Consider the following 11,102-nt stretch of genomic DNA (forward strand, 5'->3'; position numbering starts at 1 on the left):
AGCCGGTTGTTGTTTTGCAATAGCCCCTGTCAAAAACACAAGTAAGAGGAAGGAGAGCATTGTGGGTAAAGAAACAGTATATGCAAAGGCACTCAGATGTTGAGGGGATGGGACTTTAGTGCCACTAGAGTTTTGTTTGGAAAAGTGGCTATTTTAGTCTGCTCCGGCTACCTTAACAAAGTATTGTAGACTGGAGGCTTAAAAACCAGAAATTTAGGGGCGCCTGGGTGGCTCAGTTGGCTCGGGTCATGATCTCGTGGTTCACGGGCTTGAGCCCTGTATCAGGCTCTGTGCTGACAGCTCAGAGCCTGGAGCCTGCCTTGGATTCTGTGCTTCCCTCTCTGCCTCTTCTCTGCTCACACTCTCTCTCTCTGTCTCAAAAATAAACATTAAAACAAAACAAAACAGAAATTTATTTCTCACAGTTCTGGAGGCTGAGAAGTCCAAGATCTAGATGCCGGCTGGTTCATCTTCCGGTGGAGGCTCCATTTCTCAGTTGCAGACAGCAGCCTTGTCACTGTGTCCTCACATGGCCTTTCCTAGGTGCATGCTCAGGGCTGTAGGGAGAGCAAGGTCTCTGGTGTCTCATCTTATAAAGGTATTAATCCTATCACGAGGGCCCCAACATCATGACCTCATACGATTCGAATTACATCTCAAAGGCTCCATCTCTGAATACCATCACTCTGGGGGATAGGGCCTAACATATGACTGGGGGGGGGGCACCATTCAGTTCATAGAAGTGGCTGAGCTGGGATTGGACACGCAAGACTGGACCAGCTAACAGAGTACAAACTGTGTCTTGTTTCAGAGTTTGGGACTTTTCCAATGTCAACGAGGAGCCAGTAAAAGTTTTTAGGAAGGGAAGTGACAGGATCTAAGTACTTTTCGAAAGGGAAGCATCTTCTGACTGCCGTGTCTTGCTGCCTTCACTGACTCTTTAAATGGCTGGTTGCCAGGAAGCAGACCTATAATCAGTAGGATATGAAGTCCTGAAGAATTACAATTATTTATGATGTTTCATGGGGAAATTATTGCCAAAGAAGTTGTGCTAATATCTTTTTAACCTATTTTTTTTAATCCATGGGAGTAATTTGAATCATAAGAGTGTCTGACAGTGGCTCCAGGGACATTCTAAGCATTTCTTCATATTAAGTGGTTTATTTTCTCACCTTCTTGACAGATTGGATCACCCCTTCTTGTGTGTGACTATAATTTCAGACAAATCCCCTAAGGCTACCAATGAAAGTCCCCTCTCCTTGTTTTATGATTCTCTTTATTTTTCACCTTTCATTGCTTTGGACTTGAATTTAGGCTTCTTTACATTATTTCTTCAGGATGTTTATTACCAAATAACCCCTACTATTTTACTCATGCCAAGCATCTTTAAGCTAAAAAAAAATCCTTGATAAAAAGAATTAAAATTTTTAAGTGAAAACAACAATAACAGAAAAAGTAAAACCAAAACCAGAACAAATGAAAATGCCTCTCGTAAAGAAGCAATGTTTCGCTATCTGGTGTTAAGATTTTTTTTGGTTTTTTTGTTTTTGTTTTTTGTTCCTAAGTCATTTAGCTTATGAACAAGATTTTAAAAGGTTTCAAGCATAAAAGCAAGAAAAAAAAAAGGGCATAGCATTCTTTCCAAGTGAAAAGCCCAAAGGGACCACAAGGTTTGGTGATGTCCTAGATTTCTGGGTCAGTCTACACTGAAATGATTATTTGTTTCTTTTTGAGTTGCCACATTTTTTAGGTTATTGGTGCTAGGCAAAATGGTTAATGCTACTAACTTTTTATTTATTTATTTATTTTTTAGCTCAGTAAGTCTAAAGCATTAAATAAAAATTAAAATACACATACTTTGAGACTGTGGTACTTTTCTGCTTATTTCTAGCATGCAACATCCAGAAGCATAAGCTGTCACACTTTCATAACCTGCTATAGTTTCACTGTTCTGGGCTGAAGACTTTCTTCCCTATCGTTATGACCAAGCCAGGTCTCTCAATTAAGCCTTGTTTGAACTCACACATTGGCACTTTTGACCACTCGTAGGTATTTCCCATCTGAGTTTGGAAGGGAGCAGTTACTTTTCATTCCAATTCAAGCTGCTGCTTCAACTGCACTGAGAAATAGAACGCACTTGAGCACATTCCAACGCTGGCCCTGGTTCAGGAATCATGCCCTAGAATGAGGAGACGTCTGGGTGATCCCCCCAAAGCTGGTTTCACCTGCATCTTGGTCTATTGGCTGCTTCAGTGAGCATCTTGAGACAAAGCAGGGCTGACCGTGGACAACCGGAAGTTCTTACCCAGTTTACCTTTGAAACTCTCATTTGCAAATTTTGGAGGTATCTTTCTTTCACCTAATGGAGGAGACAAAGGAGTACCTTTCTCAGAAGCTGGGACCATTCAGTGGAGTAGAGCAAACTACATTTTGTTCTAGAGAGTCTAAGATTCACATCCAGCTCCTAATTGGGAAGCCTTCTGTGTTGTCTCTACGTCCTTCCTCATGTCACTTGATTTGAATTACTTTGTTACTCTGTACATGGTAAATAACAGGCATACAAATTCCATCCTGTCTGGTATGAGTTTTATTGACCTCTGTCTCCCTCTGCCTCCAGTGGGGTGGACAACAATTCACTTCAAGCTTCCTTTATTCTGTACAAATATGTGCTTCTTGACTTCTTTGTTTTTGAACTGGTTATAACACATGCCTGATTTTCTCATCAAATGAATTTAACAAAACCTTTCATACATGTCTGTTTTTAAAATGTGTATTAAAGTCAGGATTTCTTTTTGAAAATTAGCTTGTAACACTCAAGCTCCTTATGTGGAGAATGAGCATAATAATACCTCCTTTACTTTCTTGCCTGAGTTTTAGGGATTCAATGAATTCTAATAACCTGGGTTGAAGTGATACAAGAGCTGAAAATGTATCTTATTTCATTTATACATGATCCAAGTATTTGGGAAAGAGAATCTGTACCCAAGTGCTCTTTGTTGTAAAATATGAGACTAATCGGAAACACTGTTGTTATTAATAATCATTATTGACAGCACAGCAGCCAGCAACCTCTGACCCCGTTTTGGAAGTAACTGGAGGGTTCATCTTAGGTAGCATTCAACGAGTCAAAGGTACAGAGCTCACGTGCTGGGCAAATGGGGACATGGTGGTTTCCGATTCCAGGGAAAAGGCATTAAAGGCTACTCTAGGAGTTGTCTCTTTCTTTCTGGGCCCTTTGCCACTAGGGGTGTGGAGGTCAAAAGTGCTTTCTCCGCAGAAACATCAGCTGGTCTCACGCACAATTACTTGCCACTGCTCCTGGACTTTGCCTGAGCTGGCTAAGGGGAAGGACAGACAGGAGGCGGATGGAGAGCAGAATTTCCCAAATACAAAATCGCATGGTGAGTGTAAAGATATGTCCAAATGCTTAAAGATTGGCAACACTTATTGGCTAACTGTGTGTCCTACTTTTTACATTCAAATTACTTACTTCAGTTCCAAAATACAAAATCTAAAACTTTAGAATAGGAAGCTAACACTCAAAATGGAGGTCAGTATAGAAATATTCTGTGCTGGGTTTTTTTTATGTTTATATTTGAGACAGAAAGAGTGAGAGGGAAAGAGAGCACGGGGAGGGTCAGAGAGAGAGGGAGGCACAGAATCTGAAGCAAGCTCCAGGCTCTGCGCTGTCAGCACAGAACCCGACACAGGGCTAGAACTTACTGGCTGCGAGATCATGACCTGAATCAGTCAGACACTTAACCAACTGAGCCACCCAGGTGCCCCTGTGCTGGTTTTTAACATTCTTTTCTTTTTTTACTGCTTATTTATTTTTGAAAGAGAGAGGGGGAGGCCAGAGAGAGAAGGAAAGAGAGAAAATCCACGCTGTCAGTGCAGAGCCTGATGTGGGCTCGAACCCACAAACCATGAGATCATGACCTGAGCTGCAATTAAGAGTTAGATGTTTAACCAACTGACCCCCCAACCCCCCGGCCCCAGGAATCCCAACAGCCTCAGAATTCTTAGCTTCTTAGCTTCGGTGTTCCACTCTTTCTCCCCAATCTCAAAATGAACAAGCACACTAAACATCTTGTTCATTAAACATACAATTCGATGGATCACAGGAAGGCAAACAGGATCGCTCAGGAAGACTCTGAAGGCTTCCCTCTTTCACATCCACTACTAGGCTGCACAAAGCCTCCCAAAGATGGCAGGTCCTAGCCCTGGGATCTGTAACTGTTACTTTATAGAGAAATAGGTCTTTATAAAAGGGGTTGAGTGCAAGACCATGAGAAGGAGAGATTATCTGGATTAACCTGGTGGGCCCTGGGTACAATCACAAGTAGCATTTTGAAAGAGAGGCAGAGCGAGATTTGATGCAGACAGAAAAAGAAAAAGTGCCATGACCATGGGGCAGAGATTGGAGTGATGCAGCCATTAACCAAGGAATGCCTGCAGCCCCTTAAGACGGAAGGGACAAGGAAGGGATTTTCCCCTCGAGCTTCCAAAGGGGACGTCACCCTGCCAACATCCTGATTTTACCGCAGTGAAACTGATTTCAAACTTCTGTCCTCCAGACTGGGATACACTCAGTTTCTATGGTTTTTAAGCCACTGAATTTGTGGTAATTTGTTACAAGAGTCCCAGGAAACTGTACTTGTACAGAGACTGTCTTGTACAATCTAAAAATCAAACTAACCTAAACAAAAAGCAAGAAAACTTTGCCAAGTGTATTTGTTTGCTCAGGCTGCCATCACAAAGTACCACAGACTGGGTGACCTAAACAACACACATTTATTTTTCTCACAGTCTTGTAGGCTAGGAGCTCAAGACTGAGGTGTCAGCTGGACAGATTTCTTCTGAGACCTGACCCCTTAGCATAGAGAGGGCTGTCTCCTTCCTGTGTCTTCAGATGTCTTTCCTTCCCTGTGTGCTCATGTCTGTGACCTAATCTCCTCTCTTCTTTTTTTTCCAAGTAGGCTACAAGCCCAATGTGGGGCTTGAATTCAGTGGCCCAGTGATCAAGAGCCATATGCCTGCGTGGCTCAGTCGGCTGAGTGCCCCACTTTGGCTCAGGTCATGGTCTCGCTGTTCATGGGTTCGAGCCCCATGACGGGCTCTGTGCTGACAGCTCAGAGCCTGGAGCCTGCTTGCGATGCTGTGTCTCCCTCTCTCTCTCTGCCCCTCCCCCATTCAAGCTGTGTCTCTCTCTGTCTCTCAAAAATGAATAAAAGGTAAAAAAAAAAAAAAAAAGGAGTCCTATGCTCTGCTGAGCCAACCAGAAGCTCCTCCTCTTCTTATAAGAATACCAGGCATATTGGATTTGGACCCAAACATATAATGTCATTATACCTTAATTACCTCAAAATACAGTAACATTCTAGGACTTAGTATGTCAACATATGAATTTTGAAGGTGATATGATTCAGTCCATAACACCAAGTAATATCATTGTTTCTATTTCTACTCATGAGAAAAGACTAGAGCCCAAAACTTTGCTTAATATCACTTAGCTGATAAATCCAGAATCTTGGATTTGACATGAAGTTGCTCACACTCCATTACTGAGTTCCTTTTTTTAAAAAAAAAGAACACGGGACATCTGGGGAGCTCAGTGGTTAAGTGTTTGACTCTTGATTTCAGCTCAGGTCATAATCTCGTGGTTTGTGCGTTCGAGCCCCATGTTGGGTTCTGTGCTGACAACACAGAGCCTGCTTGGGATTCTCTCTGTCTCCGTCTCTCTCTCTGTCCCTCCCCCACTTGCTCTCTGTCTCTCTCTCTCAGAATAAATACAAATATATATATATTTTTTAAAAAAGAACAATAACAAACTATTTGGGGTAGAATTAACTTCTGTTAAACATTATTTCCTATTAGAAAGTTTTGACAAGATCACCAGTTTTCAGTCAGGAAGACATAAGATTATCAAAATTAAGTTAGGACACAGAAGGACACTCAGAGAAAGTGATAGAACCCCCTAACATACATTATCAAATCAAAGCAGAATGATGTATATTAACTTCTAGTATTTATACTTTCAGAATATAAAGAGTCAAACAGGAAGTAAAGAATAAAAGATAGATAATGTAGTTGTCTTAGAAGAGTCTTGTTTTTATACCTTGCTCCTCTGGTTTCTTGTTTGATAAGTTCAATCTGAAACTGAAGAAAGAAGTACAGTATAGGCAGTCAAGATCATGACAATATTAAAAGAAAAAGTCTAGGGGCACCTGGTTGTCTCAGTTGGTTGACCTCTGGACTCTTGGTTTTGACTCAGGTCATAATTTCATGGTTTTATGAGTTTGAGCCCCTCATGGAGCTCTGCACTGACAGCACAGGGCCTGCTTAGGATTCTCTGTCTCCCTCCGTCTCTGCTTCTCCCCTTCTTGTATCATCTCTGTCTGTCTCAAAATAAAAACAAATAAATAACTTTAAAAAGTAATTTAGAAGTCTACTATAAAACAAACTTATAGCTGATTTCTTTTATTTTTAAATTTACTTATTTATTTTGAGAGAGAGAGAGACAACATGAGTAGGGGAGGGGCAGAGAGAGAGGAACAGAAAAAGAGAGAGAATCCCCATTGAGGTGTCGATTGATGCAGAGTTCGATCCCACGAAGCAGCGAGATTGTGACCTGAGTGCAAACCAAGAGTTGGATGCTTAACCTACTGAGGACCCACATGTCCCCCAGTTGATTTCTTGAAATATTATTTTTGGGACACCTTTATGATGAATTAGACTTATTTTTTTAGAGAAAGTTAGAAATCTTACATATAAGAGTTTATTTTTATTCTTTTTAAATATAATGCTTCTCACATATATTTCATAGTCCTTAGTAAAACATTTGATCAAATTATAAAATTTTTTTTTCAAATTTTTATTTAAATTTTAGTTAGCTAACGTACAGTGCAATGTTGGTTTCAGGAGTAGAATTCAGTAATTTATCACTTACATACAACACCCAGTGCTAAACATTATAAGTGCCCTCCTTAATACTTATCACTCATCTAGCTCTCCTAAAATTTTTATTTTCAGATTTATTTATTTTGAGAGAAAATGAGAGAGAGAGAGAGAGAGAGAGAGAGAGAGAGAGAGAGAGAGAGAGAGAGACTGAGAATTCCAAGCAGGCTCCACACTATCAGCACAGAGCCCTGTGTGGGGCTCAAACTCACCAATGGTGAGAGCTGAAATCAAGAGTCAGATGCGTAACCAATTGGGCCACCCAAGCACCCCTTTCCTAAAATGGTTTTTAATGGAGGGGGGTGAGTTCCAAACATAACAATATTGATTGAACAAATATTTTTTAAAGACTATCTGCCAGACGCTATTCTAAATATTGGGAATAAAGAACAAAAACCCTGCAGAAAAATCCTGAATGAAGCCTACATTTTAGGGGGGTTAAACAGATGGTAAACAATTACATGTCAAAAATTAAATCCAGAGGGGCGCCCGGGTGGCTCAGTCTGTTAAGCCTCTGACTTCGGCTCAGGTCATGATCTCATGTTTGTGGGTTTGAGCCCTGTGTCGGGCTCAGATCCTGGAGCCTGCTTTGGCTTCTCTGTCTCCCTCTCTCTCTGCCCGCCCCCCCCCCATGCTCTGTCTCTCTCTGTATCAAAAATAAACAAAAAATTTTAAAAATTAAATCCAGAGTGTGTACCAGTCAAGTGGCTGCACCCACAGTTAACAGAAGACCAAACCTCATGAGAGTGGTTTCCAAATCAGGAGGATTGTTCCTGATCTGCACAAATCATGAGAGATGTAAAAAATTACTGTTTTTTTTAAAGTCATTAAATCTTGAAGAGATTTGTTATTCAACATTAGATAACTATTATGTTGTTTGTAACTTGAATATGTTCTTACTACCTATAGTGTAATAGCTTTGTGTCTTCAACTGGTCTCATGATTATTTTATGTTAAATGTTATGACATAACTAGAAATTGATCTTTTCCTCCAGACAGTGTTTTGAAATCAATTGTTGACAGATGGTGTGGTGTCACTCTTGGACAACTGTGACATTTCCAAAGGGCTATAGAGATGATTATCTAATCAGACTCTTTCAACAGAATGTGAACTCCTAGCCAGAGAACTGAATTTTCTATGTTGCTTAGTTATTAGAAAAGAGGGCTTACAGGTAATTATAACCCAAAAGGTGCTTGTTGTGATAGAGACTCAAAAAGAAGATAAACTTATTCCTCTTGATTCCTTTATTTTCCATAGGTTAGTTCTAACTTCCAAACAATAACACTAATGATTACTTTAATAAATTTACATATAGACAATAAATATATCTGTGTCTGCTTTCCAAGCCATTAACTGCCATGAAAGGAGTTGTAAAAGATGCCTGGTGTGTGTATTTGGTGGACTAGAGATTGCTTTGTTTCTCCCTAAGTGAGTTTGAGCCCTGTGTTGGGCTCTGTGCTAACAGCTCCGTGCCTGGAGCCTGCTTCAGATTCTGTGTCTCTCTCTCTCTACCCCTCCTGTGCTCATGCTCTTTTCCTCTCTCGCAAAGAATAATTAAACACTAAAAAAAAATTTTTTTTAGTGGTAGCCTCCACCACCTGAGGAGAGAATGAACCACAGTACCCTTTCCATCCAGAATATCGATACAAGGAGGAAACCTCACGTTTAGGTATTTGAAATAAACCCATCTTAATAAGACTGAGAATTCTGCGTAAAAACAATGACAACAAAAAGCTTCTTGAAATTTCCACATAATCCAAATCTTTGGAACAAATGCTGACTTCACTGATATCTGCACAAGACTTAATGTTGCAGATGGAAGCGCACCCGCTAGTAGTGAGGGATATTTAAGGTGCTAATCTTAAGAGAAATCTTTCTACAAACTTATTAGGGCACAGCTTACTTCTTAGCTTTCCACCAGGTCTAGAGATTCAATGTCACCCTTCTCTCTCCTGGGCTGTGAAGGAATTTATGGGAGGGCTCTGTGACAGGAGGAGACTAACATATATTCATATGCAGTGTTTCTCCTGGGAAGCCTTCACTTCCACTGCAAATGTATTTGCCCTGAAGGTTTATGAAAGTCATCTTACTCTTCTTTTTACGCCAGATTTAGAGTTGGTTTCTTGGGCCCTGGTAAGTTGTGCTTATTTCATTTGGTGGAGATGAAAGAGCAAGGCAGTGATTCTTTTTAGTGGGTGGCGGACAAATGCGGCTTGTCTTTCTGTTTCACTATCATCTAACATCATGGAGTACTAGAACATTGACACAGTCCGTTTCTGACCCCCCTCTGGCTTTTCACAGTTACAAAGGAGATACTCCGTTGCAGAGTGCCTCTGTCGGCACCGCACACATAAAGGAAGGGATGTCAGAGTGCGGTCTCTGCACCAGCACGACCAGCAGCATGTGGGAACTTGTTAGAAATAATCAGTCCCCACCCAGACCTCCTGCCTTAGAAACTCTGGGGGCAGGCCCCAGCAATCTGTGTTTAAACAAGCCCTTCAGAGGATTCCGAAGCAGGCTATAGTGCTGTAGTTTGAGAACTAGTGATACAGTACATTCCTGTCCAAAGGGTAAGAGTCATGGGGCTATTAAGCCCCTGCTAGGCTGGATGCAAATATGGGTAAAAAAAAAAACCACACACACAAAAGATAAGCTATGACTGACGTTCACACTCTTCTTGGTTACCTTCTTGATTTTCTTTTAGAGTCAGAATCTGTTGATGATAAAATTAAGTTGCTTTATAGCTGAAACAAAATTTAAATAGAACTAGAAATGAGAAGATTGTCTGGTAAGGGGAGTATTTTTAGAGGACTTCTTTATCAGGAATCTGGGAAAGATGTACTATGGAAAGTCTTCCAGAATCTTCAGATTTTGCCACTGGGAGAAACAAGAGATCATCGTACCTGCCTTTGAGAGCAGATGTCAGTTAAGGAACATAACCAATCATCTGAAGATTTAAAAATTCTGGAATTAAATTAGTAAACAGTTAAGTGCTGCAGGAATACCCATAATAAGTATTTACTGAATTGTGCTGAATTTTTTACTATATAAAATGTCAGTGTTATTGCCTAGAGGATTAAAAATAATGATCTCCTGGGAGAAGCTATGTAGCTAAAGCGTTTTAACAAATAGCACCATATAAAATGTTAAAGGTAAAACCAAAGTACTTGGAAAATCACAAAGAGAAGCTATAATTTTTGCCTGGTTGGGGAAGGAGTGGTTTGAGGCAGGGTGTAAAAAATGAAAAGGCATTTGAGCCGGGTTCTGAAATATGTAGGGATACCTGTCTGCCTGTCTGCCTGCCTATCTATCTATCTATCTATCTATCATCTATCTATCTATCTATCTCTATCATCTATATTTTTATTTTATTTTTCATTTTTTAAAAGTTTATTTATTTTGAGAGAGAGTGGGAGGGGAGGGGCAAAGAGAGAGGGAGAATCAGGCTCCATGCAGTCAGTGCAGAGCCCAACTTAGGGCTCAATCTCATGCACTGTGAGATCATGACCTGAGCTGAAATCAAGAGTCAGATGCTTAAATGACTGAGCCACCTAGGTGCCTCTATCAGTATTTACATTTTTAAATATATTTCATATTTTTATTTATTTTCTAATATACTTTCTTTTCTTTTTTTTCCCCCCATAGTGGCTGCACTGTTTTACATTTCTTTTATTTGTTTTATTTAAAAGTTTTTAAAAAATATTTTCAGTTCAACATAGGACACAGCACAACTGAGTGGGAGGTCTATATACACCCGTACATACCCTGCCCCCACACATATAGCCTTCCTCACATCCACGTCGTCCTGTGGAGTGATGTACTTGGTACAACCCATGAACCTACACGGACACATCATTATCATCCAGAGTCCATCTTTACATAAGGGCTCACTCTTGGTATTATGCAGTCTATCGGTTTGGACAATCGTGTAATGATACGAATTCACCACTGTAGTATCATACAGAATAGTTTCACTGCCCTAAAACTCCATCTATAACATGGTAAGATGACACCTTATTCATTTATTTTTTCAACAAGTATCTATTGAGCTCCTGTTGTTTACCAGGTGCTGGGTTATAGCAGTGAACAAAATAAAACTTCAGGTCTCAGGGGGTTTATTTTCTATTGAAGAAGACAGAAAAAT

The 11,102-nt window shown here is 40.3% G+C and overlaps 1 long non-coding RNA gene across 2 annotated transcripts in view; it reads right to left on the reverse strand.

Annotated features, from left to right (window-relative positions):
- Positions 1-430: 430 nt before the first annotated feature.
- LOC115296460 overlaps positions 431-11,102 on the reverse strand; it is a 15,667-nt gene continuing 4,995 nt past the window's right edge. Inside the window, exons 2-5 of one of the 2 annotated variants that reach the window (XR_003910894.1) lie at positions 6,119-6,159; positions 2,306-2,359; positions 2,024-2,179; positions 431-557 (exon numbers count right to left, since the gene is read on the reverse strand). This is a non-coding gene — a long non-coding RNA (uncharacterized LOC115296460). Of the gene's footprint in view, positions 558-2,023; positions 2,360-6,118; positions 6,160-11,102 lie in introns of both variants that reach the window. The other variant, XR_003910893.1, reaches the window with a different exon arrangement.

The sequence above is a fragment of the Suricata suricatta genome, chromosome 7 (genome assembly GCF_006229205.1).
Source record: "Suricata suricatta isolate VVHF042 chromosome 7, meerkat_22Aug2017_6uvM2_HiC, whole genome shotgun sequence".
NCBI classification, from domain to species: domain Eukaryota; kingdom Metazoa; phylum Chordata; class Mammalia; order Carnivora; family Herpestidae; genus Suricata; species Suricata suricatta.